General features: G+C 35.5%; 1 protein-coding gene across 3 annotated transcripts in view; it reads right to left on the reverse strand.

The window, feature by feature from the left end:
- Positions 1-27583, reverse strand: part of LOC145259589 (uncharacterized) — a 183466-nt gene that overhangs the window by 42708 nt on the left and 113175 nt on the right. The window contains exon 1 of one of the 3 annotated variants that reach the window (XM_080117252.1): positions 5872-5971. The exons of the other annotated variants lie outside the window; for them this stretch is intronic. The gene's annotated coding sequence lies outside the window, so the exon portion shown is untranslated. Of the gene's footprint in view, positions 1-5871; positions 5972-27583 lie in introns of those variants that run through there. 3 annotated transcript variants of the gene reach the window in all.

Raw genomic sequence — 27583 nt, forward strand, 5'->3', positions numbered from 1 at the left:
ATACCTAGTAAAAATTATCTACCGATCTGTATACTTTTAACTTGCTGAAACTGTTAAGTTGTTTTTTTTTATTTCAATTTGTTTTCAGCTTGTCTTTACAAATTTCATGAGCAACACTTTTTATGCCCATCACTGCTCAGCACCAATCACAATCAGGATTTTTCTCATGTGACTCAAATTAACCATACAAATGATAATTAAAAGCACAAGCGTTGGAAATTGAATAAAGAAAAACGCCAGTCTTTTTTTCCCCTTTTAATTAAAAATTTTTGGACGCTTTAAATATTTGCTGTTTTTATTCAGTTTGTTTCGTTTCAGTTTATTTTTAAAAAGAAAAACAAATAATTTCTTTATTTTTCCTCCATAAAAGCCTGCTTTTTTACTCTTTAAAATGGAATTAACTTTGTTATTATCGTTGTCGTCGTTGTTGTTGTTGTTATTATTATTATTATTATTATTATTATTATTATGCTAGTTAACTTTACAATGTTGTGATGTTTTGCACCGTTTTTTCTTCACTCAAGAGCGGGCATTTATAACAAAGCCGGTGAGTATAGTCAAAAAGTCAATTAGATGGAAAGCACCTAGCGATTTTGCTGTACTAAGCAGAACTGACTTCTGGAGTACTTTGTGACTTGTTTTAAATCTCTTTACCAGCAGTAATTATCATTTCCGATACTGATGATTGCACAAGCATAAAACACTCGTGTCTAGATATAAAAATAAATGTTAATATTTATTAGAAAAACTATATATATATATATATATATATATATATATATAGACACCCATTAAAAATGTCACAAGGAATAAATAAGAAAAATTGCACAAAGCAAGATCAATTCAGTAACGGAAAATTAGGATGTTTTACGAGAGTAGACTATGTTCCTTCTTCTCCAGTTTCAAATAAGTTTTGCTTTCCCCATTATTTTTAAATAAGTATTTACTGCTTTTGTTTTTAACCAAATAGAATGGACTTACGTAAGGTTTTAGTGGGTAAGGCTTTTTTTTTTTTCATTTCGGTTCGTACAGACTTGAAAAGTCCTTGAATTTGGACATTTCCCTTTAAAAGGCCTTATTTCTATTATTACCTTGGAAAATCCTTTAAAATATGGAAAATGTCTTGCAAATGTCTTGAAAAGGCCTTGAAAATCATATTCCTTATGTCTAGTAAAAATTTCTGTCGAAATATTAAAAATAAAATCGAAATAAATACTATTAAATTTAAAATTTTCATGTATTAATAAAAAAAATAATATAATATCATTAAAATACTTTTTAAATAGTGAAAATAAAATAGAAATATATTGTTCTGAAATTACATCGTATTATTGTGGATACACGAGGTACATCCCTCTATCGTGAAACTATCTGATATTTTATACATAATAACATCGGGTAGTTGCGTGATAAAGGGACGTAACTCTTGTATCCACAATTCCGGAAATTCCAAATTTAAAAGTAAAACAAACACAGCATAGACCAATCTACAATGGGGAAAAGAGCATTGGTTGGGTAAATATAAATGGGTCGGAGAAGGTAAATATGATTGTCAACAGGCATATTGTTGTGTATGTAAAAATACATTTGTTTTAAGCAAAATAGGTGAAAATGACTTGAAATCACACATAGCTGACACTAAATAGAAACTGAACGAAACTTGTAAATAGTTGACCAGTTTTGTTGGGCGTTCAAGAACTTTATATAAATGTGTGATCTTTAAAATTTCTTCATGAAATAAAGAGAGTAATGAAAATTACTTTTCCTGTTGTCAGTTATTGGTTTATTATATCATTGTTATATATCAAATTTTGGGTTTGTTTTACAATCCACAGCGATCGAAAAAGATATCAAATATCAAATTTACCACAAATAAATATTACCATAGCCAATAAAAGTCTCAATATTAACTCCATGGCTTTTAAATTTCCAAGCAAGATGGTTATTGTGGCCTAGCCAGCCTCTTTTTGAATTATCACAATTTTTTAGGAAAGTTTGCTAGGAAAGTTTATTTTAGAGTGGAGGGTCATTTTCATTTTTCACTTTATTTGGGGGGGGGATTTAAATCTCCCTCTTCTCTCTCTCTCTCTCTCTCTCTCTCTCTCTCTCTCTCTCTCTCTCTCTCATTTATATAATTCAATTTTTCCGGCTGTAATAAAAAAAATGATCCCCTCCCTCAAAAAAAAAAAAAAAAAAAAAAAATTTCCTTGCCCGGATGGGACTCTCCAAGAGTGAATAAACTCGACCCACCCCATCCAAAAAATAGTGATCATCGAAAATAAGGCCAGCTGGGCCGAAAAAAATGACAGCAGCAATCTTGTTGATAATTTAAAAGTCGTAAAGAGAGTTAATATTTGAGATAAAATAAAAAATATTTAAAACTACTTAAAAAAAAACATTAAAAAAAAATGATGCAGGTAGGTTGCAAAGTAATTTTTATTGACTATGGTAACATTTATTTGTTGTATATTTGATTTTTGATTGCTTTTTTGAATCGCTGTGGATTGTAAAACAAATCCCAAATTTTATTTTAAAAAACTTGAATTTTGTCTGAAGACTTCGAAAAACTTTTAAAAGCCTTGAAAAGTCCTTGTAAATGGGCAGTGAAAATCTGTACGATTCCTGAATAGGGACTAAGCTCCCACCCTATTATTTAAAATTTTTCTTTTTTTTTTTTTTTCAAATTTATTCTGTTGTTTTCAAGCAAATAAAATCAATTTTTGTAATTTTTTTTTTGTTTATGATAGTTGCTTGGTTGGTTGTTTGTGTTTTACGGTATATCAACCCTCTTCGGGTTATTTAATGCCAAATCCAAAGATTTTGAAGAAAAATTTTTTAATAGAAGTTATTTGCTGTTTTCAAGTCGGTTTCTATTTAACCTATAGTTGAGACCCTAACAGGTACTACCACTCCGGGTCAGTGGACCTAGGAGCAATGGTAATTAAAGGATGGCACCACACTCCCCAAAGCCCGCAAGCTGAGGCCTCATGACTGGAGATAGTTTAAGGTCATATCCAGGACCTGTTTATGAGAGAGATAGTTTGAATAGATGTCAAATGCGCTCTATAATCCACATATTTTTAAATAAGGATTTATTCACTCAGTCGAAGTGCAAAAAACTTCACAATAGATAAATTGGGGAAAAAAAGGTGGACATTTACAAAAGTGCCCATGCCGTAACAATGCATGTTTTACACCTATTTTTTTTTTTTTTTTTAATATTTTCCGACGATTCTCATAGATTACAGACTTTGCAAAAAATGACTTTTAAGAAGGAGATTCACTTTCTCGTTATCACATTTTACTTTATTGCTACCTGACTTACTGTCCTTTTGTTTACCGACGTGTCACGTGATTAGAACGTCATAACGAGAAAGTGAACTCCCTTCTTAAAAGTCATTATTTTTTTATTTATTTTTTTTTTCAAAATATGATACTTAATATTAATAATCTCTGATAATTGTCGGAAAAAAACTTTTAAAAGAAGAGGTGAAAAACACATTTTTAGGGGGTGGGCACTCTGGTACAGGTCTGCCAAAAAAATTGTACATGCAGTAAAATGCGAAACTAATCCCCGACTTCCAATTCTAATGTTTTTTTTTGTTGTTTTTTTGGTGGTTCACACGGAATCGCCTAAAAATAGTAAAATGTCACTTTTTTTTGGCGGAGGGGAGGGGGTAGTTCAGGGTTAATATCTAAAATTTTAACATTTCTTTTTCCCTTTTTGATAAATTTATTGTGAGATTTTCAGTTATATTTCCCTTGCACCATTTTTTTCTATTTATACACTTGTGCTATTTTTCCAATGTTATATATATACAGTAATACAAACCTATATATATATATATATATATATATATATATATATATATATATATATATATATGGGTTTGTATTACTGTACACATAGATTCGAAAAAGTTGTCAAAAAACAAATATAGAACAAATAAATGTTATCAAAGGCAAGATAAGTTACTTTTCTACCTAACTGGATATATTTTTTGTGTTTTTATTCAGTGTAACATGTTTATTCAGCTCGAAAAACATGCAGTGTTTACCGATGTATTGGAAAATTCAAAATGGCAGCCGACTCTTTCTCGGAGAGGGTACGTTTGGGAAAAAGGTATTATAAATAATAAACTAGACAAAATACTGTTAGAAATTCGCTCAAAATATGTTACCGTGACATAAGTTGACATGTATTCGGTTGTTTTCTAACAGTATTTTGTCTAGTTTATTATTTATAATACCTTTTTCCCAAACGTACCCTCTCCGAGAGAGAGAGTCGGCTGCCATTTTGAATTTTCCAATACATCGGTAAACACTGCATGTTTTTCGAGCTGAATAAACATGTTACACTGAATAAAAACACAAAAAATATATCCAGTTAGGTAGAAAAGTAACTTATCTTGCCTTCGATAACATTTATTTGTTCTATATTTGTTTTTTGACAACTTTTTCGAATCTATGTGTACAGTAATACAAACCCATATATATATATATATATATATATATATATATATATATATATATATATATATATATATATATATATATACTATAATAATTATTAATACCTACGGGCACTAGTGTTTCATCCTTTCAGGAATCATCAGTGTAAGGTGTCAAGTTTGACACCAATATATATATATATATATATATTGTGACATATGCAACAAAAGGTGGGGAATTAAGTAAGAAATAGACGTAGGGGTATGAAAGGAAACTTACGATAAAAGCAAATATCCCTTATCTTTGTAATACGTCACGAAAAGGGGGGATATAAGGGAATTTATGGGAAAGCAGAACCCAAGTATTTTATTGCATATGTGACACGGGTAAAAAGAAAACAAAGACACGGAAACCAGACATAACAAAAACACGAGAAAGAACAAACAAAAACATCAGTGATAATATTTTCGAAATTAAATATTATTATCAAACACTAAACTACGGTAGGGAGCGGATAATGAGATTAAGTAAAAATAAAAAAAAATTATAAAGATGGGGAGGGATATCTTTGTATACTATCCGAAGATACCAACGTTTTTTTAGCTTGAACTCATTTTCCCAAACTTAACGTATTCTACAAGCTCGCTGCCATTTATCTTTTTTGCATATACTGATAAACACTGAATGTTTTTTTTAATTTTACATTAAATAAAAACACTAAAAACTTATCCAGTTAGGTAGAAAAGTAACTTATCTTGCCTTTGATCGCATTTATTTGTTATATATTTGTTTTTTGACAACTTTTTCGAATCTATGTGTATATTAATACCCCCCCCCAAAAAAAAAGTCCATTAATGTCGGTCCACTGTTACAAATTCGGAAGAGGGGCATGTGAGCAAGAAAAAGGAAAGTAGAAATCAGGAGAATCAAAAATATTATGAGGATTGGGGGGGGTAGTCTTTTATTGAACAGAATAAACATTTTAAAATAAGTTAACCCAATAAAAAAATATCCTGCTAGGTAAAAAAACGGGCACTTCGAAAAATCAATTTTTTCTTTTATAAAACAACAGTAAACAAGTTAAAAATATTTTTTTTGAAATATTATAGGGTGGGTGTAGTCTCTCCTAAAAACACATCCCCTTCAAGAGTGGTCATAAAATGTGTCTTCAATTGATATTCAATAATGGACCAGTTTTCCTACCTAGCAAAAATAGAAGAGTTTTCCATGGACGATTTTTTCGTGGACGAGTTTTCTTTGGATAATTTTAATAATCAATAAAAGTGCTTAAAATCATGAGCGTTTTCTCTCTCTCTCTCTCTCTCTCTCTCTCTCTCTCTCTCTCTCTCTCTCTATCTCTCTCTCTCTCTCTCTTTACCTGAATGAATATTATGTAATAAAAAGGGAAAATATATTTACCCCAAGAGAAAAAGATTTGTCGTGTCAAGTCCAATTTGATAGTTTTCTAAAATAAATAAAACATTTTCCCTTCTTCTTTCTTCAATATGGCGATCCGTACTTTAATTGAAATAGATTAAAAGAAAAAAAGAAAGAAATTATATATATATATATATATATATATATATATATATATATGAAAAAATGAAAAAAAAAAAATATATATATATATATATTTTTTTTTTTTTTTTTTTTTTTTTCATTTTTTTTTTCTTTTGAATTATGGCTAATAAAGAAATATTTCACCAGAAACCATTTGAACGCACAGGGAATTTTTATTGCTTAGTACACAAATAAAACAAAATATAAAAAGAATACATGGTTGATTAACAGACCATGCTAAAGCATAATCATGTTGACACACTGGTGTAGGCGAATGTCGACACCCCCCTGCAAGAACTTTAAAAACCTAACATCGTTGTCTTCCTTAACTGGGATATACATGAGACTGGGGATCGTTTGTGAATTTAATAATCCCTTGACACTTTCACTTCTGGAGGAAGGCAGTTCAACGAACCAAGTGCGAATGCTGCTAGCTAGTCACTGGGTGGCCGCTCAAATGGCATAATGGAACTAAAGGTTGGGTTCACTCTAACTCTGAGATAACAAGTGTATCCATGGGTATTATTAGCCAGTGAAACAGGGTGTTGTCTTTAACCTGTAAGCAGTAGTTTCCAACCACCATACCGTGGCACATTGGTGTGCCGTGGAATGATTACTGGTGTGCCACTAAGAGGTTATAGGTGAAAGTTACAAGTTGTTATCGATGGAAGAAAGTTTTCATATCGTTATAACCATGATGCATAAAAGTTGGCACACCGTTTTTCACCAGATCAACAAAGTTAAGCAATGCTGATCCTGGCCAATACTAGATGGGTGACTATTTGGGAATACTAGACATTATATGTGCTCTCCGCTTATCTCGGCATTATTTCTAATCGTCCTGAACATATATTTGCAACTGTGCTGGATCGGGAGAGGTTTGATTGGAGATTGTACAACTCTTGCAGTGACATTTTCATGCGCAGGCACCTTTCAGTGGGTCTCCATAATCTGTCAAGACTGAATGGAGCCTTTACATAAAAGTTGATATAGGGATCTGTCATCTGAGCAGAAGTCATGTAGACATATGTAGATAAGGGTGGAAACGATTTTATACTGATCCAGAAAGGAAGGTTTGACTAATGCCCGTTGCCAGACACTTATTTCTATCAATAACCAATTATACATGATTTTCTTCGTTCTTCATCATAACAAAATTTTTATCTACAATGTTTTGGAAGAATACTTCTGATGTGACACGTACGATAGATTTTTTTTGTTTTATCAAAAGAAAATGAAGAAAATACACAACAGATAAAAACAGCTGACATCCGAAGCTTTCCTGACGTGCTAGTAAATGTCAGCAATGCCCACATTATTAATAAATCTTAGCTCACACATTATTACTAGCATGATACTGATGTTTAAAATGCAATAAGTTATTTCTCTTAGCCGGAAGAAGCCATTCCGCCAATATAACACTGTACAAGACCACAGCACGTGTATTCTTTGTTAGTTAATAAAACCTATATCAACCGCAACGGTTAGTCAGCAGACAGAATCCTGAAAGCAATAAAGAAAGACGTCTACTTTCTCTCTCCTATTCCAGTTTACTGGATGCTCAAGTGCTGACTATCTTTGCTTGAAGATAACTCCTGACAGACTTTCTGGAACCCAAAGAACTTTCTAACTCTTTATTTCTTCACTTGGACAATGTCCAATTTTCTTCCACCAATATCAAATGGTGTAGGTAATTGAATAAAACCTTCTTCTTCTTCTTCTTCTTCTTCTTCTTCTTCTTCTTCTTCTTCTTCTTCTTCTTCTTCTTCTTCTTGCTGCTGTAGTAGTAGTAGTAGTAGTAGTAGTAGTAAAAAAAATGGTTTTGTTTTTCCTTTTGTGCAACAGTTTTCATTACTTTTGCATTCTGCTGTGGGAGAAGGGTGCAAGAGCTAATCAGACTGTTAAAACCAGCCCCTGTAATATTTTTTGTAACAACCATTCATCACGCATTTTTAAGAAACCGTTTTTATGAATAAACACCAATAATATGATTCTGAATTTTTTAAATGAGGATTGATAATTTATATTATTTTGATTATTCGAATTACTGTCCTCATCTTGAGTGAGATTCTCACAATGTTTCAGCCCTTATAACCTCCGATCTTCATCAGGTGTATTTTGTCGAACTCAGGAATCTTTCTGTTAAATTTAGAAATCTGCACGGAATTTCAAACTGAACCCTTTATTTAATCCATGGAGATAGCATGCTTTCATTTCATCAGCCTTGACCGAGTAGAAGTTGATCGCAATTGAATTTTTAGTCTCAGTCATACTGAGTATATAACCTTCAACTTCCAGAAGAAAGTCAATTAGAACTGCATTCCCGAGTTTTACGTTATTCTCACAACCTATTTCTCGATGTAGAACCCAACAAGCACATTGAAAAGGCATTCACCATTCTTGCAAAAGTGACAATTCGGGTGTGAGAAAGAAACATCTTACCATCTCAAAAGTGAACGTTTACATGACCTGTGTCATCAGCACCCTTCTGTATGGTAGCATAGCATGGACAATCTGCACCCACCAAGAATGGAAGCTGAACACATTTCACATGTGTAATCTGTGGAGAATTTTTGGAATTTCTTAGAGGGATAAAGCTACAAACATTTCTGTGCTCATAAGGGCTTGTATGGGAATAAATAAGAGCACCGGATTACCGGTGTAGGGTAAGGAGTGAGGTTCCTTGAAAAAAGTAGAGGAGAGTCCGTACATATGAGGCACGGACGCAAAAAGTTCTTCTCCTAAAAGACAATGTTGGACAGGCAGAGTACAACTCTAGAATACAGTCCTCACTCCTCCCGTAAACCCCACTATTGAAGTGAGTAATCTTTTTACCTTAATGTTCTGAATTGCAGTGTTGTCATGTTTTCATGTTTGTTAATAAATTCTTGTCGTTTATACTTGTTGTACATTTAGTAATTATTAAAGCTGGTCGGTAGTTTTGGGACTTGGAAGAACCTAAACCCGTACCACCAGTGGTGACCCCAACTAGCAACATAGAATACGCAAAGCAACGTTTTTTTTAATGTTTTAATAACAAAAGGAAAATGCGTAAAATTAAAGTTTATTTTTAAATAAAAATAATCCATAACATGAATCCCGGCGTCAGAGTAGTTAAAAATAAATAAACAAAACATTTACGTACGTAAGTTAAAAATAAAAAAATAAAAAATAATGACTAGTTACGTTTCTGTGCCGAGATTTATTTTATACAAGTATCGTTACCCTTTCATCAGGATATTCACATTTTTCTCGCACAACAATATGGCCGACTGCGTCTTCTTCAATTTGCATGCGGCGCCAGTCTCGTGATTGGCTGATGTGAACACTACGTCACACTTCGTCTTCCTCTTGCTCTGTCCCTACTATTACTACTATACGGTGTCATCTAGCTAACTGTCGCTATAAATAAATAAATAAGATAAAAATAAATAATAATAATAATAATAATAATAATAATAAAAATCATAAATAAATGTAAAATGGCGTCGCCCACATTCAGTCTGATTCCAACGGATGTACGGAATGACCCTGCTTTGTTTTTTGCACAGCTAGATTTATATTTTCGACAGAAAACGATATCAGGACAGACTGAAAAGTTTTGCCATGTGGCGACTATATTACCTCAGGATGTTATCGTCGAGGTGAGAGACCTAATTATATCTCCTCCCACGGAGAAACCATATGACACCCTACGAGAAAGAGTGACAACTGCTGTGTCAGTTTCAGCACACAGGCGAATCTCACAAATATTAGAACAGGAAACGATGGGGGATAGCACGCTGTCACAGTTTCTAAAGCGCCTGCAGAAGTTGGCTGAAGGGACAATGGACAATAATATTGTCAAACACATCTTCCTACAGCGCATACCAACCGAGTATAAGGTGGTAATAGCTGCACAAGATGAATCTATGCCAGTGGAACGAGTGGCTGAGATAGCCGACCATATTGCCGATATAATGTCGACACGGTCGTCAACGGTGGCTGGCGTTCAGACATCGGAGAAAGACGAGCTACTCTCCAAACTAATGGAGGGACAGACCAGATTGGAAGCTCGCATAAACAAAATGGCGGAGGACATCGCGAGACTTACCCTCAAGAATAAGCAAAGGCGGGGAGGGGTGCGCGCAGCCACTCCAGAGAATGGAGGCAGGATAGGACCATTTGCTGGAAGCACAAGAGATTTGGGGAGAAGGCAAATTCCTGTATCCCACCGTGTAGTTACAAGAGTTCGGGAAAAGCTTAAACCGACAGAAGAATGCAGATCAACTGTCGGTGCATCTCGTTCAGGCCGCCTATTGTATGTGGTGGACAAAAACTCAGGTACGTCCTTTTTGGTGGACAGCGGGGCACAGGTGTCCCTCATTCCTGCGACTGCAGCCGACAAGAAATCCCCTCCCTGTAAATTCACACTACGAGCTGTGAATGGCTCATTAATACACACATATGGGGAGAAGTGTATGGACCTTAATTTAGGCCTACATAGAACATTTACCCACATTTTTATAGTGGCGGATGTAGACAGTGCTATTTTAGGTACCGATTTTTTACAGACGTTCGGTTTGGTGGTGGATATAACAGCCCAGTGTCTGAAAGATTCAGAAACGCATCTCACAGCGTGTGGGGTAGTTAGGACTGGTACTCCATTGTGTCCAGCAGTGGCACATGCAAACCAGGATAACGATTTTCTGAGTCTCTTGAAGGAATACCCTTCAATTTCAGTGCCTTCTTTCCATAGGGACGTTTTGCCACACTCCACCACACACTATATCGAAACAAATGGTCCACCCGTTCGTAGCAAAGCTAGGCGCTTAGCACCAGAAAAGGTAACAGCGGCCAAGGCTGAATTCCAGCAAATGATGAAGTTAGGCATAGTTCGCCCTTCAAAGAGCAAATGGGCTTCACCTCTTCATCTTGTCAACAAAGATGTTAACACATGGCGGGCATGTGGGGACTACAGAGCACTGAATGCAGTCACTAAACCAGATAGATACCCAGTACCACATGTCCAGGACGTGACAGCAGTGGCTCAAAATAACCGTTTTTTTACAAAATTGAATTTAATTCGAGAATATCACCAAATACCGGTGGAGCCCGAACACATTCCTAAAACGGCTATCATCACCCCATTCGGGATGTTCGAGTTCATGCGAGTTCCTTTTGGGTTGCGGAATGCAGCACAAACATTCCAACGGTTCATAGACCAGGTATTGTCAGATTTGCCATTCGTCTGTGCATATATTGATGATGTACTTATTGCTAGCCAAACTAGAAAGGAACACATCGGTCATGTGCGACAGGTCTTCGAACGTTTGAAGCAATATGGGATAGTCCTAAACCCATTAAAATTTGCTTTTGGTCAATCCGAAGTAATTTTTTTAGGACACCATATTTCAGAGGGGGGAATATCCCCATCACCAGAGATGGTCAAGTCCATTCAAAATTTCTCTATCCCTGCCACAATGAGGCAGCTGCGTCAATTCTTGGGGCTGATAAACTTTTATCGTAGGTTCTTACCTCACTGTGCACAAGTACTTTTACCATTGACAAGTTTGTTGACAAATGTGAGGAAGTGTGACATTGTATTTTCAGAGCACGCGGTAGAAGCATTCAACAAGATCAAGGCTATGTTGCAGGAGACTGCAAAATTGTCTCACATCCAACCCAACCAGGAGCTGTGCCTAGCAGTGGATGCATCCGCAATTGGAATTGGAGCGGTCCTACAACAAAAATGCGATGCAGACTGGAAACCCATTTCCTTTTTCTCAAAAAAATTAACAGAGACTGAGAAACGCATTTTCCAGAGAGCTGTTAGCTGCATTCTCCGCGATACGCCATTTCCAGCAGCTCTTGGAAGGTCAGCAATTCCATATCCTCACAGACCACAAACCCCTGTTAGGCGCTTTACAGTCTTCCTCGGACAAATATTCTTCCAGGGAGATTCGTCAGATGGATTATATCCTTCAATTGACATCGGATATCCGGCACATCAAGGGAGCAGACAACATCCCAGCAGACACCTTATCGCGGGGAATTAATTCCTTCCTGTTGCAGCCGGCAATTGACGTCGATACCTTGTCTAAAGAACAACAGAAGGATGAACATTTACAAAATCTCCTGCAGAATAATCCAACTTCATTGAACCTAGTGACAATTACCATCCCTACCAGCCACACAAAAGTTGTGTGTGACACAAGCACAAACAAACTGCGACCATACGTTCCAGCATCGCTACGCAAAGACATATTTAAGGCAGTACACGGTCTATCGCATCCAGGGGCCAATGCCTCTGTAAGGCTACTAACAGACCGATATGTCTGGCCGCAAATAAAAGCTGATACAAGAGCGTGGGCGAAAACGTGTGTGGAGTGTCAAAAAGCCAAGGTCGGTCGTCACACGCGGGCTCCTCTAGGCACGTTTCCAGTTCCAGATGAGAGATTTCAGCACATTCATATCGACATCACCGGACTATTTCCGACATGTGAAGGTCAGTGCTATCTGCTGACATGTACCGACAGATTCTCACGATGGTTTGAAGCTCTACCAATGCCAGAAATGACGGCATAAACAACTGCCAGGACATTCCTTGCTGGCTGGGTGGCCAGATTCGGTATGCCACAAAATGTTACATCAGACAGAGGTCGACAGTTTGAGTCAGACCTTTTTCATAAACTTGCAAAACTTTTGGGCACCAAGAGTATACACACCACGGCTTATCACACCCAGGCAAACGGCATGGTCGAGCGACTACATCGCAGTCTGAAAGCCTCCTTACGGGCACAGCTTACGGACAATACAAGGTGGTTAGAACATCTGCCACTAATATTGTTAGGACTGCGGACAACGGTGAAAAGAGATATGGAGTGCTCAGCAGCGGAGGCTCTATATGGAACCACATTGCGGTTGCCAGCACAATATTTTTTTGAAGCACCAAAAAAAGTTATGGACATGACAGCGTTTGTCGACCGGCTAACAACAAAAATGGCCAAGATGGCATATTCTCCCTCAGGCTCGAATAGGAACATGGTCCCATATGTACCTAAGGATTTAGAGACTTGCACGCATGTCTTTATCCGTGATACGGAAAGGAGGCATTCCCTGCAACCACCGTATCGTGGCCCCTTTAAGGTTGTGGAGAGACAAAATAAGTTTTTTAAGGTGCTTATCAAGAATGAGGAACAAAACATTTCGGTAGACAGGTTAAAACCCGCAGCACTGGAAGAGACATATCTGAAAGTATCACCCCCAAACGCCATGCCGGTAGATATGACGCTTCAGAAAATAGAAAAGAAAAAGACACGGTCAGGTAGACATGTCAGATGGCCAGCACATTTAAAAAATTTTGTGACGGTTTAAATAAAATTAAAAATGTTGCCCATTTATTTCAGGTACTCCGTATTTTGGGGGGGGGGGAGTACTGTAGGGGAATAAATAAGAGCACTGGATTACCGGTGTAGGGTAAGGAGTGAGGTCCCTTGAAAAAAGTAGAGGAGAGTCCGTACACATGAGGTACGGACGCAAAAAGTTCTTCTCCTAAAAGACAATGTTGGACAGGCAGAGTACAACTCTAGAATACAGTCCTCACTCCTCCCGTAAACCCCACTATTGAAGTGAGTAATCTTTTTACCTTAATGTTCTGAATTGCAGTGTTGTCATGTTTTCATGTTTGTTAATAAATTCTTGTCGTTTATACTTGTTGTACGTTTAGTAATTATTAAAGCTGGTCAGTAGTTTTGGGACTTGGAAGAACCTAAACCCGTACCAACAGGCTGGTATCACCTTCCTTTGCCAAAGATGCCTGCTATGGATAGGCCATGTGCACCGCATGGACAATAGGCAAATCCCAAAAGACATTCTATACAGTGAACTCAATACTGGCAAAAGGAAAATTGGTCGTCTTCACCTCCGCTATGTCGGCATGAAAGCAGGAGGCCAAAGCTAAAGTTCACAACATCTGAAGACAAACCGTAATCACCTCTACAAGTGCAACCCCTGTAGTCTTCTAGACTGACGGATGCCAACAGCAACAACAATAACGACAATATTTAAAAACGATGTCAACAGTTCACAGGTCAGTAACACAAATAATAAAAGGAAAAATCATTTACAAAAAAAGAAAAGAAACAATAAATGTATCAATGTATTAGCTTAACACACCGCAAGCGGGCATTATTGTCTCTTTTGTCTTTCGCTTTCTCTTTTAGTCATGTACCCCGTCGATAGCAGTCGTCACTATATGAGAAGCAGTGAGGTGGGTTTTCTTTCTTTCGTTGCTACTCTTTTCCTTATCCACTTTTTGAGATTCGCTTGCTTCATCACTTTCAAAAAACGAGTAATTTTCACAGAAACATGTGAACTGAAAATATTTTCCAACCAATAAAAATCATTTCAAACTCCAAGCCAGTGTAAAATTTGTAGCAGTCACAAATAATGATCTATTTTCCATTGTGAATCAATGCCCCCTCCCGCTGAGTGATTCGGCTACACACTGACCAATCAGCTGGCAGGAACTTTTGGGAAGCACAGTCAGCTAGTAGAAAGAGAACTGAACGATCAGCAAAGTCACACACCTTTCTCCTTCTCTCATCCCATGTTCACTGGACATTCCAGCATCGATTTTCACGGAAGATAACTGCTAGCTAACCCGGGACTACACACAAAGAATGGCTGCCTTACTGACACATCCAAAGAACTGGCTACTCCTCCTTTTCAACCTGGACACAGACCAACCTTCAACTTTCTGCCATCCAAATAAATCTTTTCGTTATTTTATTTTAAATATTGTTTTTTGTTCGATAATTATTTTATGAGGGGTGCAAATAAGCAATTATTGTATGAGGGGTGTAAACAAGCAATTATTGTATGAGGGTGCAAATAAGCAATTATTGTATGAGGGGTGTAAACAAGCAATTATTTTATGAGGGTGCAAACAACTGAGCTTCAATCTATGGTCCCCCCTCGCCAAACTTTCACAAGAAACACTCGTCTAGCTGTAAACACTATCAATAATTTCCCCCACTCTTTATCTGTGCCTAAACCTAAACGTAGATTCCATGAACAAAGCTTCTTTCTTAGAACTGCACGCCTGTGAGATTGTCTTCCGTTTTCCTGCTTTCCGGCTGACTACAATATGGTTGTGTCCAAGTCTAAAGTAAATACGTTCTTGATGAGCCGTTCCATATAAGTTATTAAATTTACCAAATTTTCATTACTAATGATTACTATATTGTCCAATTTCTACTGTACACTCTTAAACCCTTATCCTTGAGTGGCCTCTGGGCCTTGATAATGTGGTGATGCCTATGTAAAAAAAAACAAAAAAAAAAACAAAAAAAACAAGCAATTATTTTATGAGGAGCGCAAACAAGCAATTATTGTATGAGGGGTGTAAACAAGCAATTATTGTATGAGGGGTGTAAACAAGCAATTATTTTATGAAGGGTGTAAACAAGCAATTATTTTATGAGGAGTGCAAACAAGCAATTATTTTATGAGGAGTGCAAACAAGAAATTATTTTATGAGGAGCGCAAAGCAATTATTTTATGAGGAAAGCAAACAAGAAATTATTTTATGAGGAGCGCAAACAAGCAATTATTTTATGAGGAGCGCAAACAAGCAATTATTTTATGAGGAGCGCAAACAAGCAATTATTTTATGAGGAGCACAAACAAGAAATTATTTTATGAGGAGCGCAAACAAGCAATTATTTTATGAGGAGCGCAAACAAGCAATTATTTTATGAGGAGTGCAAACAAGCAATTATTTTATGAGGAGTGCAAACAAGTAATTATTTTATGAGGAGCGCAAACAAGCAATTATTTTATGAGGGGTGCAAACAAACAATTATTTTATGAGGAGTGCAAACAAGAAATTATTTTATGAGGAGTGCAAACAAGCAATTATTTTATGAGGAGCGCAAACAAGCAATTATTTTATGAGGAGTGCAAACAAGAAATTATTTTATGAGGAGTGCAAACAAGCAATTATTTTATGAGGAGCGCAAACAAGAAATTTTTTTATGAGGAGTGCAAACAAGAAATTATTTCATGAGGAATGCAAACAAGCAATTATTTTATGAGGAGCGCAAAAAAGCAATTATTTTATGAGGAGTGCAAACAAGCAATTATTTTATGAGGAGTGCAAACAAGAAATTATTTTATGAGGAGCGCAAACAAGCAATTATTTTATGAGGAGTGCAAACAAGAAATTATTTTATCAGGAGTGCAAACAAGCAATTATTTTATGAAGAGCGCAAACAAGAAATTATTTTATGAGGAGTGCAAACAAGCAATTATTTTATGAGGAGTGCAAACAAGCAATTATTTTATGAGGAGTGCAAACAAGCAATTATTTTATGAGGGGCGCAAACAAGCAATTATTTTATGAGGAGTGCAAACAAGAAATTATTTTATCAGGAGTGCAAACAAGAAATTATTTTATGAGGGGCGCAAAAAAGCAATTATTTTATGAGGAGCGCAAACAAGCAATTATTGTATGAGGGGTGCAAACAAGCAATTATTTTATGAGGGGTGTAAACAAGCAATTATTTTATGAGGAGCGCAAACAAGAAATTATTTTATGAGGAGTGCAAACAAGCAATTATTTTATGAGGGGCGCAAACAAGCAATTATTTTATGAGGGGTGCAAACAAGCAATTATTTTATGAGGAGTGCAAACAAGCAATTATTGTATGAGGAGTGCAAACAAGCAATTATTTTATGAGGAGTGCAAACAAGAAATTATTTTATGAGGAGTGCAAACAAGCAATTATTTTATGAGGGGCGCAAACAAGCAATTATTTTATGAGGGGTGCAAACAAGCAATTATTTTATGAGGAGCGTAAACAAGCAATTATTGTATGAGGGGTGCAAACAAGCAATTATTTTATGAGGGGTGTAAACCAGCAATTGTTTTATGAGGAGTGCAAACGAGAAATTATTTTATCAGGAGTGCAAACAAGCAATCCCCTAAAATTTCTACAAGCCTTTAAAACAGTGGCTTCATGAACAAAAATTCAGGCGCCTCGCCTCAACTCTCCAAGCCCATTTCAGACGACTGGACGGCAACATGATGAGATCCCTTAAGCTTTCCCCTTTATCTTCAATGAACACAGTCACGAAGAAGGTAAACACACACACACACAGTAGAAATTTGAAACAGCCGCCAATTCAAATACACATTTATTAATTTTTACCACTAATCTTGGCAGTTTCCAAAGACTTACTATCACCTAAATATACTACATACAACGTGTTCTATATAATTAGTTGGTATGTAATATTCCTTTTTCTTTTATTTTAATCCTTCAAAAGTTGCCTATGTGAGTAAAATAACGTCATAGAAAAATATGCATTCCACGAAACTGTTTGAAGGTATGAAGAGAATTTTATTCTGAATATACAGACATAATAAAATGTCAAAACGATATACGATGAATAAGGACGAATTAGGGAAAACAGAAAGTTGAGTGTTTGGCAGCTAAGAAAACATCAAATTTTTAAATTAGTGTGAATTACAGCGTCAGTTAAAACGAGCGCTAACGATAGTTATTTAGATTATAAGCTATCTTGATGAGAAAGTCAAGTTGATACGACTAGTTATGTCTAGTCATGTATGGAGGGCTATTTGTATCTGGCCATGTATGAAGGGCTAGTTCTGTCTGACCATGTATGAAGGGCTAGTTCTGTCTGACCATGTATAGAAGGCTAGTTGTGTATGACCATGTATGAAGAGGTAGTTGTGTCTGACCATGTATGGAGGGGTAGTTGTATCTGATCATGTATGGAGGGCTAGTTGTGTCTGACCATGTATGAAGGTCTATTTATGTCTGGTCATGTATGAAGAGCTAGTTGTGTCTGGCCATATATGTAAGGCTACTTGTCTGGCCATATATGTAAGGCTTCTTGTCTGGCCATGTATGAAGGGCAAGTTGTGTCTAGCCATGTATAGAGGGCTACATGCGTCTGGCCGTGTATAGAGTGCTACGTGTATCTGGCCGTGTATTAAGTCATTAATCCTTATCCTCGAGTGGCCTCCGGGCCTTACTAAGTGGTGACTCCTTTGTTAAAAAAAAAAGTGCTAAAGATGTAAGCGCCAATCTAATCATGAGACTTTGTGATGTGAAATGATATTTTGACATCTGAGAGAACACATCGAAATTAAGAGTTAATGTGAATTACAGCATCATTGAATAGGAGTGCTGTGAATTTTTATTTAGATTACAGATGTCTAATAAATGGTGAAATAAAAAGAATATGAAATATAAATTAGAAATGCACAAACATTGTTTTTTTCTTTAAACTTTTATTGAATAAAAGTTTCCAAATATGTTTTGTAAAAGAAAACCAAAAATCAGATTTATGTCATACAAAGTAGATTTTATTGTGCTTTAATTTGTTTTAATATTTTAAAAGCTACGTTTGCCTTGTTATCGCGTCTTAAAAATAAGATATTGTTTGCTTTCTTAAATCAAGTATGGTGGAGCTAAAGCGTAAAGAAAATACATACTATCAGCAGCAGTCAGTGACAAAAATGGAAAATCTCCACAGAAAAAAAAAACAAAAACAAAAAACAAAAGAAACTAGCAGATGATATCTGCACATGGCTTCCATAAAAAAAGTGCTTACAATTTTGACTGAAACAAATATTTTAAATATTTTTTTCATATAGAATAATCAAATAAAATGTTGATATTTTTAGCTAAATTTTCTTGATACAACATTTTCTTTAATCAATCCAATCTTTTTGTTACCTTGATTTATATTAATTTAATTAATAATTATTAGGGCTAGGACAACAGCATATTCTTTTCATTGTTTTTACTCTCGAGTGTGTATCCGTTAATATCTTATATGCTTTTATATAGAGTAAGGTGGTTCTCGATTGATTTATTGTGTCTAACTGTGTCGGATATACACTTGTGCCCGATATTATTCATACCCCTCGGATCTTTGAGATTTCTATAAGAATATTGCTCAAACCAGAAGATAGACAATATTAAAGGGATTTCAAACAATAAATCAAGCATAAGCATTTAATTTAAACTCAACAAATAAATAAATTATGCAAGTTTGAAGCATTATACTAAGAAAAACAATAATGGCACTAGTTCAAAATTATTCATACCTCTCTTACTAATAGTCAATAGCATGCCCTTTATTCTTAATAACTGCCTGTAACCGTTTTGGATATTTATCAACAAGGTTTTTACAATCATCAACACTGATTTTTGACCATTCTTCAATGCAGTAGTTCTCTTAATCCCTCAAATTTCTAGGTTTCCGCTTTTTAACCTCAGTTTTCAATATGTGCCAGAGGTTTTCGATAGGGTTCAGGTCAGGACTCTGGCTAGGCCATTCCAAAACATTAATGTGATTATCCTCAAACCATTTCTTGACTATTTTGGCAGTATGTTTTGGATCATTATCCTGTTGAAGGACCCAGTTTGGTCCTAAATGGAGCTTCTCCGCATCCTGTCTAATGTTTTTCTGGAGTATCTCCAAATATTGCTCCTTCTTCATGGTTCCATCTATCTTGACCAAACTACCTGGACCACTAGCCGAAAAGGAGCCCCAAAACATTAGGCTACCACCACCATGTTTCACCGTGGGTATGGTGTTCTTTGGGTTGTAAGCTTCTCCTTTCTTCCTCCAAACGTAAGAAGCATCCATATGGCCAAACAATTCAATTTTTGTTTCGTCAGTCCACAAAATACTTGAGAAAACGGACTCTGGAGAATTCACATGGGTCCTAGCAAACTTTAGACGTGCTGCAAGGCGTTTTCCGGTGTGCAATGGAGTCCTTCTTGGTCTTCTTCCTTTCAGACCATTTTCATGCAGAGTCCTTTGCAATGTTTGCCTTGATATTTTTATGCCAGAAGACTCCAGATTTTCTAAAATGTCCTTAGTAGTGGTGGTTGGATTTGCATTAACACTTCTTACAATATTCCTGGTGGCTCTAGCAGACAGTTTCCTTTTCCTTCCTCTACCAATCAAGTTGTTTGTTGTGTGGTGGCTCTGGAATTTTTTGATGATGCTCTGTACTGTTGCTGTAGGGACCTCAAATTTCTTGGAAATTGACTTGTAACCTAAACCATCCTTATGTGAATTCACAATTTTAGTCCTAAGATCATTACTAAGCTCTTTTTTCTTCCCCATTCTAATAATTTTTATTCTTTTTTTTGGTTTTCAGTTGATATCATTTTAATTTCTGAAAAATGCAAAAAACGAAATGAAATTAATCAAAGGTTGTATAAAAGCATTCAAAATAAGAATCAAACAGGAAACAAACAGTCAGAAACTCGATTAATACTGAAAAAATAAGGGGGTATGATTATTTTTGAACATTGCAGATTTTATAAATAGCTGTATATTTCTTTTATTACAAGTATCCCGAGATTTTAAAATGACGAAAATGATCAGAAGAGGTTTATTAAGAATATGTATCAATATGGACGTAAACAATAAATTCTTACAAAGTTACACCTAATAAACTCAATTTTCAAGAGGGGGTATGAATAATATCGGGCACAAGTGTATATGCGAGAGCCAAAACAATCATTAGAATATTCTGTTGTCATAGCCCTAATAATTATGCATTGGTTAATTTCGGCTGACAATTGTTCAATCCTATTAACTTTGTGGGGATCTTGGATAGGTGATAACCAAATAAATAATAATAGATTAAAATGGTTCATGAGTGTTCAGCTCATGAGTGTTCAGCTCATGAGTGTTCAGCTCATGAGTGTTCAGCTTTCAATGTAAGTAAGTGTAGTAGTTCCCGATGTAAACATCACAGAATGTCAAATTCTTGCCCTGTCTCTTGTCGTCATTTAGGAGGCAAGATACAATTTTTTTTTTTTTTTTTTTACATAGGCATCACCACATTATCAAGGCCAAGAGGCCACTTAAGGATAAGGGTTAAAGAGTGTACAGTAGAAATTGGACAATATAGTAATCATTAGTAATGAAAATTTGGTAAATTTGATAACTTATATGGAATGGCTCATCAAGAACTTATTTACTTTAGACTTGAACACAACCATATTGTAGTCAGCCGGAAAGCAGGAAAACGGAAGACAATTCCACAGGCATGCAGTTCTAAGAAAGAAGCTTTGTTCATGGAATCTACGCTTAGGTTTAGGGACAGATAAAGAGTGGGGGGAATTATTGATAGTGTTTACAGCTAGACGAGTGTTTCTTGTGAAAGTTTGGCAAGAGGGGACCATAGATTGAAGCTCAGTCGAGCACTTTCCATGAAAATAACGATACATCAGAGACAAACTCCCAACATCTCTTCTGTGAGAAAGAGGTTGCAAGGAAGAGAAAAGAACATCTCCTACGAGGCTACCAAGTCTATTTTGAACTCTATCAAGGCAAGACAAGTCCTTTCTAGCAGCTCCTGCCCAGATGTGGCAACAGTATTCCATCCTTGGACGTACCTGGCTCTTATATAGATAGAGAATAGCATCAGCAGTGAGATATCTACCGGATCGATAGAAAGATCCCACCATTTTTCCAGCGGCCTTGGCAACAGATTTGATGTACGTGTTCCATTTAAGATCAGGAGTAAAGGTCAAGCCCAGAAGCTTGTCAAAACATGAGGCCTACTGAAGACGAGAGCCATTCATTTCAATTGATGCCAGATGTGGATCAGAATGTTGATGATCTAAAGAAAGAAGCTTGGTTTTAAATGCATTAAAAGTAACCAACCACTCCTTTCCCCATTGTACTACGTGCTCAAGATCAGAGGAGAGAGAATTGGAGAGAACTTGGTCGTTTACTGTCTTAGATGTGCTACCATAAATGGTAGTGTCGTCAGCATAAATGTCTACAAATGATGTAAGGATGTGATTTGGAAGATCATTAATGTAGATCAGGAAAAGAGTTGGGCCCAGGATGTACCCCTGATGGACACCGGCATTAATACTGTGAACTTCTGATTTTTGCCCCTCAACTACTACTCTTATGAACCTATCAGAAAGAAATGATTTAATAATTGAGAAGACATTTCCAGCTATACCATAGCTAGAGATCTTATGAAGTAAACCTTTATGCCATACCCTATCAAAGGCCTTAGATATGTCAAGAGCAATTGCCCTAAAAAGGTTGCCTCCGTTGAGAGAGTTGCTAATCCTATGAGATATAACTGCAAGCACATTTGCTGTAGATCTAGCAGAACGGAAACCATATTGAGTGTCACTAAGAAGGTTATTTTTGTTGAGATGGTTGATTACTTCTGTATTTAACACAGATTCCAGCAACTTACTCATGATGCACAGGAGACTTATTGGCCTGTACTGAGAGGGGGATGAGCGATCACCTGAATTCTTAAGTACAGGGCATACTGATGAAATTTTCCAGGGAGATGGGAAACTATTCTCCTTAAGACAACGTTTAAACAGTTTTGTAAGTATGGGCGCTAGTTCAGGTTGAAGTTTTTGAGTACTATAATTGGAATACCATCAGGGCCAGTTGCTTTACTGGAATCAAGGTTTTTGATTAGCTTGGCAACATCACGTACAGATATACGTATATCACATAGCGTGTTTTCTGATACAGGAAGAAATATTAGGGGTTGGCGGCCTTGGTCGCAAAGGGTAGAATTAGCTGCAAAGTTCTTGACAAAGAGTTTGGCTTTGTCTGATGCTGACGAGATTACCTCAGGTCCATTGATAATAGTTGGGATAGAGCACACGCTTCTGTTCAGGATTCTGTTTGCTATTTGCCAAAACTGGTGGGAACCAAGCCGCTGCTCAGCTACTTTGGACTTAACAGATTGAGCATACAACTTTCTTGCGTTCTTTATTACTTTCTTACAATGGTTGCTGGCAGTCCTGAAAGCGGCTTTAGTTTCCATACATCTATTACGTTGGAAGCAGTGGAAAAAGTGATTTCTGTGTGCAATGGCAGCAGCACATTCTGGAGAGAACCATGGCTGGCTGTTAGGTTTTTGCTGAAACCTTTTTCAAGGATATGAAACGGTCAATACCTACAATTAACCATTCCGTCAGGTCTAATACTATAGAGGACACATCCTTTTTAAACATGGAATGCAGAGGTAGATCAGATATAAATGTACGGAAGCTATCCCAGTCAGCCTTTACGATGGAGAGGTACGTCTGGGGACTTATTACATTTCATTTTTATCTTAATTGATACAACAGAGTGGTCGGAAGATCCAAGAGGCGACAGAAGAGAAACTGAACATATTTCATACTCGAAACCAACAGGAACATCAATACTCTTATACCTGCCTGCCAAACCAACTTGCCTTACATTATTATATTCCTGTGTTTTTGTTAAATAAAGCTAACTTTATGGACCTGCTGTGTGGCATATTTCTTTTGAAAGTCACAGTTCTGTCTTCACTATAAACAGCATTTTTTCCACATAAACTCCAGAGAAGACTTTCTACATAAGTTTAATGTAAAAGTTTCAGCCTGCTCCAAATACAAAATGGAGTTTGTTAACAAAAATGGAATTACAGGTCAAAAGATCAAATAGAGGAGGAGCCTTTTTTTGTCTAATGGCTGTTACATGATATTTTCCCAGTGCTATTTATTCCTTTGTTAGATATTATCTTTCAAAGTAATATCATAATTTTTAGGGAGGGGAGGGGAATGTAGCATATATATATATAATATATATATATATATATATATATATATATATATATATATATATATATATATAATAGTAGGCTGCCTAGCGTTGCCCGATCATAAAATATGCTTAAATATGATCTTTTAATTTATGCAGATCGCATATTTATTATTATTTTATAGTGTATCCAATACATAGTAGTGCTCCAGCAGGCATAGCTCGGTCGTAAAATATGCTTAAATATGATACTTTAATTCATGCAGATTTCGTATTTATTAGATTTCAAAGTTAAAAAAAAAAACTTGGTGCCATCAGCTAGAATTGAAACCAAAACATTCAGCATTCCAGCCTTAGTCATTACCATTTGAGCTATCGTCACATGGATAAGAAAAATGTTAAAATTTAATCAACTTTAACATGTAAATGTATATTTGCACATGCGTACAAGACCACTTTAAGTTGACTTATGCCTGTCAATTTCAATTATTTTTCAATTTTTACCCCTTACCAGCGAGTTTTACCGACTAAAATCCAAATCAAATTTGTCCCAGAGGTCCAAATCCCTTATATATCAAGTTTAAAGTCTCTAGACCAAAAATTGAGAGAGAAGTTTGGTAGAGAGAGACAATTCCACACACACACAGATAAAATCACTTTTATATATATATACTAGCAGATGTATCCGGTGTCAATCACCCAACAAAAGTACCCTTATCCCAACAGGCAAGTTGTTGAGCTCATTGATGAGAAGATTTTAAAAAATTCCCTAGTGGGCCAGGTTGCATGTATTAAAGTTTAATCTACGAATATAAAATCAATATTTGTAAAATCGAGTCTACAAGAGTTACTTCCCTTGTACTGTTAGCCAAAATCAGTCGTAGAACTGTTACCTATTTTAACCATTTAAACTCCTTGCCTGATGTAAAACATTTGGCTAAAACAGCCAAATGACACCGTTTCATGACAAACGATGCCTTAATTTTTTTTAATTTGGTACCATTTAAAACCTCTATTTAGACAAAAGTATGGATTTTAGGAGAAAGATTAAAATTAGCCCCAAAAGGTATGCTTTTCACTCCTAAAACACCCTGGGCTCAAGTCCCAGAATTTTCCCAGGGTCAAATATTACGTTTTCAGATGTGTATCTATGTGGTCTTGCTTTTGGGTAATTTTCAGCAAAATCCAATAGTCGGAAAAGATTCTACTCCCGGAAAGAAAAAGTGCTATTTTTTACCATTTTGACCCATCGGGGGGGGGGGGGGTACAACCAGAATTTTTATAAAAAATCCGACAATGTTACAATTCCTCCCTTTAGTAGATGTAACTTCATGCAAAATTTTAGAAAAATGTAATGAGTAATTATTGAGAATTTGGGGAACAAACAGATGAATGGATGAACAGACGAGGGTGAATTCTAAGGTCCAAATACGATTAATCTAAGGTCCAAATCCGACTAATCGACTAGATCAATATTAGTAAATGTGTTAAATACTTTTGCATATGGGTAATTTGATTTTTCGTTAATAAATATTTCTCAGCTAAGTATATCTTCATTTTCGTTTTATTTTTAGATAGATAATATCTGTTCAAAGATTGAGTGTAAATTTCATTCCAATTAACTTGATATTTTTGGAGAAATACAAAAAAAAAAAATCAATGTACCAAATACTTTTGCTACCCACTATATATATATATATATATATATATATATATATATATATATATATATATATACTTTTTATTTGTTTTATATAAGAATTAATATGTTGTTACATATTCATGAGCATGTTTTGGTCAGCCAGTTACAAGTAACTATAGACCTCTTCAGGCGATATTGCTTATACAAAGTTTAGTTTGTAATGAAAATTATTCAGGGATTCAGCGATTACAAAAACTTATCAGGAGGTCACATCACATGTCATTAAGAATTAGAAGGAAATAGTCTTGAATATATGTGAAGAAGACGGAAAAGAAGGGTGGAGATTAAGCTTTGTATTGAAACAGAAAAAAGAAAAAACAAACAAACATGAAGCCACTTGATGTAAGGAAAACAATATTTCTTCACGGTCAAAAACTAGCCAACCATAAGTATTAGATGGATGGATTCCAACCTAGAAAACAGCAATTCTTATTCTTTTTCTTTTTTGTCAGAAACATCGCTCATGGAAAGGACAAAATAAGGGAAGCTAGAGTGAAAAAGTTGATGAAAGTAAATCCAAGGTTCATATTTTACTTTCATCGTTCATCATATCATCCTCTGGGGGTGGAGGGAATAATACAGAATCTGTTTTGTTGTCATGAGACCATCCTCCAAGGCATTGCGTCTTCCTTTGGGGATGGGAGTGGCTAAAGTTAGTCAGAACTAACACAATTTCTATCACTATTGTGCATTAAACAGAAAAAGATCCAAGTGAACCATTTTATGCCAAGAAAAAAAAAAAAATACCACCCACCGTTTGGCTAAACATTGAACAAATAATTTTTTCAGGCTCGTTTTTTATTTAAAGTCTGAAAATGTTATTCTTACCTTAGATGATAATAATCATGATAAAGGAGTGTTTGCAATGCGTCATACAACTTTATATTTTGTTTCCAAAAATGTCGAAGCAATTATTTATTCTTTTTGTTTTGTTGTAAATATAAAAGAAAAAATAGATTTAAAATAGCGTTTTGGACTATTGTGCAGAAATAAGAAAGAAAAAGGAGCGGAAACAAAAAAATAGACAAGTATTAACTCATTGCAAAAGATTTTTGCCAATTAAAAAATTTCATCTTGAAATTAAAAAACTGTTGTTGAAAAGCTTCATTCATAACAATAACAACCTTTGCTATCTATAACTTGATTCCATCTATCAACGAGCTTATAAATGCCTCGTTTGTAATATTCTTTGGGTTTTGATGTCAAATATGACTCTAACTCATGTTCAATCTCTTCTTGTGATGTTAACCCAAGGTCATCTAAATGGTTTTGTAATACTCGAAATAAGTGATAATCTAAGGGGGCTAGTTTAAGAGAATATACAGGATGGGATAAAATTTCATAACCAAATTTTCTTAGGATTTTTTTCGTCAGTAGTGCTGCGTGAAGAAGAGCATTATCATAATGGAAGATGGCTCTATTTCTGTTGATGGAAGAAGGTTGTTTTCAGATCAATATGGGTTAGAATATTGTAGAAAAACATGAATTTGAAAGAAAAAATGATAAATCATTAATGTTAATATATTTATGTAATAATATGCAAAAATAAATTAAAATGCCTCTTCTATCAACTGACAAAAACTTTTCCACCAACCTGATATTTCATGTGAAATTTGAGTATCTAATTCCTTTCCAATACCTAAAGCTAAAACAAAGGAGATATGAATAATATTCGAGTTATCTGTCCTTTATTACAAGTGGGATTTCATGGGTTCAGCAGTACATAATGCCATAAATAACCTTCTTAGATTGTTTTTCTTATCATGCATGAAGGACAATTATAGATGGTAGATTTCAATTCTGTTTATGATAGATTTAAAATTCAGATGCAAGACAATCAAGCATAAGAAAAAAGTCATTAAAGTTATTAGTGTGTATGAGTTGACTTTTTTTTTTCTTTATTCAGTTGGCTTACTCTTTTGTGATCTTCCCTTTTCACTTCTCTTTTTCTACTGGAAACAGGTGTCACTAAAGTAATTTTCTTCAAATTAAGTACATACTGACACAGAAAAAAACAACATTAATTTGATATGGATGTGGGAACTTTTTTTTTTCTAATCAGTGAAAATGATTCCCACCCATTTTAAATCCAAAAATGTAATAAGCCGATGCAAAATTAAAACACACAATAAAAAATGTGAACTGATCAATGAAATCAGAATTCTGAGTGACACGAATGGCAGGCTACAATTCTCAATGGAAGCGATAACAAATCATATTCGTCCTCCGCTTGTGAAGATGACCATGATCATGTGACTGTTTTGTGGG

Source organism: Euprymna scolopes, chromosome 3 (assembly GCF_053919585.1).
Source record: "Euprymna scolopes isolate OS-2025 chromosome 3, ASM5391958v1, whole genome shotgun sequence".
In the NCBI taxonomy this organism is placed as follows: domain Eukaryota; kingdom Metazoa; phylum Mollusca; class Cephalopoda; order Sepiida; family Sepiolidae; genus Euprymna; species Euprymna scolopes.